The sequence below is a fragment of the Corylus avellana genome, chromosome 7 (genome assembly GCF_965113065.1).
Source record: "Corylus avellana chromosome 7, dhCorAvel1.hap1.2, whole genome shotgun sequence".
Classification (NCBI taxonomy): Eukaryota; Viridiplantae; Streptophyta; class Magnoliopsida; order Fagales; family Betulaceae; genus Corylus; species Corylus avellana.
In genome coordinates, this window is record NC_142496.1 from 18,162,752 (window position 1) to 18,164,938 (window position 2,187).

Genomic DNA, 2,187 nt, shown 5'->3' on the forward strand with positions numbered 1-2,187 from the left:
TGCGAGCGCTCATGTACTATTCACAAAAGGTAAAAAATGCTTAGATGTACGATTCTGAAAAGGTGCGAGCGCTAGTGTACTATTCAATTCAAGTTAAAAATGCTTTTCAAGTGCACGATTGGGTAAAAACCATTGGTCAATACAAAGTCAACAAGCGCTCGTGTGGTCCCCCACATGAGCGTTTGTGTACTGTATCTCAGAAAGTCCAAAATTTTGAAAATGCCCCTTTAGCTGTCCCTAGTGACCCAAAGTCCAATTAACTCCCTAACCAAGCTGTCTTAAGCCTAGTTAATTATTTTGTGTCACTACATGCGCTTTCTCAAGACTATCTACTTTCTTCTTCATGAATTCTACATCTTTGGATGGACCCTCTTTCCTCTTTCTTTTGCCTTTTTAGCTTTCTTGCCTATTGGTCTCTTAAGGTCGTTATCATGCGACACATTGTCTCCCTCACCTTCATTTATTGCATCCGGTGTATGAGTGATATTAGCAGATGTTGTCATAGAAGGACACTTTTGTTTATCCTTCAACAAATTCCAAAAATGTTCAAATGGAAAAGGCACATTGTTATGGAGTGGGTGATATAGAAGCTTCTCCTTCTTAATCTAAAAAATTAAAGTAAATAGTAAAAAAATAGTATCTTGAAATTATTGGTATATTAATGTATTGACGCAAATTTTAATATAAGTTATAAATTGTCATGCCCAATAATGCCACTTTGGTTCTGATTTTCAATCAAACTCGAGCACGCACAAAACTTATTTAACCGATTGTTGAATAATTGAGCACGGATTCATTAAGAAGGTATAAAGCTCGTTCAATACAAAACTCCTTATGTGCATAGAAGTATGTGTGAATTCTCTGCCAATTTTTTTGATGAGTTCGATAAGTCCCTTACACTACATCCATGCCAACATTTAGCCACGAAAGTACCAAAAACTTGTCTTCCTTTGCAGAGAAGCTACTACCTCGTTGTGATTTCTTAGTGCCAGTCATAACTTCTTGGGGTTGAGAGTGATCAACGTACATTACAGCTTGTTGAGATTCATCCAAAAATGAGTTGGCCATGTTAGCATCTCCATGCAAAATATCCATGAAGGACATATCTCCTTGCTTTTGGGAATCCATCTTAAAAGCACATCTCAAGCATATCACACTTTCTTACTTATCAAGTATTAACACAAGATAGTTATACAATTTGAAGGTTTACAAGTCTACATGTAATGATTGATATGAAATAAATGTCCTTATTTACCACTTAAGAAAGTTTTGAAATGTTTTCATTTAACATTAAGCCACTACGTACTCTATAGACAATAAAATTCCAAGAGCAATTTTGGAGTAGTGATAAGCGATTAGAAGTTAAGTTACCAAAACAATTAGTATGGTTAGGCCTTCCATGTATGACATGTACAAGAGCAAATCAAAATTTCAGACCATCTATTGGAGTAAGAAGTTTATGTGAATGAGATATTTTATCAAAAGTTTGATGAAAGGAAAGAAAACAATCTAACATTGCCTTAAAAAAAAAAAAAAAAAAACCATAATAATAGACATCTACCACCATATATTTGATAATTTTGAATCCAAGAATGAAATAGAAAATGGGGGAAAGAGATTCCTTTTAAGGAGTTCCCATTAAGTCTTGCTTAATGGATGTGACAATGAATCTATCTCGGTGATCCATTGAATCAAGACATTGATTTTATTAAAATATGCAATATTATTAATCGTAAAATGAGAACAACGCAAATATCTCGAGTTAATATGAAAACTTTCTCACTGAAAGATTAGAGTGATAACCCATTCAACATTCTCAATATGCACAAACTCGAAATTCATAGAAATCCAAACCCCTATTCTCGGCATCTACATAAATGATAAATCCAAACCCAAATCCCCACTCTCAAAAAAATACAGAAATCCCAACCACCATTCTTGACAACCCAAACCTAAAATCATCATCTTCCTCTAGGGGCAGAACTAGGGATTTGTGTTGGAGGCAAAATTCTAAAAATAATAATTTGGAGGGTCAAAAATTAAATTTTATAGAAATTTTATAATTTTTATAATTTTTTTTGGACCACCTTGGGCCTTGGGGGTTTCCCAAGGCCTAACGTGGTTCCGCCCATGTCTTCCTCCATTCTCGGCCAAACCAAAGGGGAGAGGGAGAGACGAAGGGAGAGA

General features: G+C 35.0%; 1 pseudogene; it reads right to left on the reverse strand.

Annotated features, from left to right (window-relative positions):
- Nucleotides 1–350: 350 nt before the first annotated feature.
- LOC148584608 (uncharacterized) lies at nt 351–1,128 on the reverse strand (annotated as a pseudogene).
- Nucleotides 1,129–2,187: the final 1,059 nt, after the last annotated feature.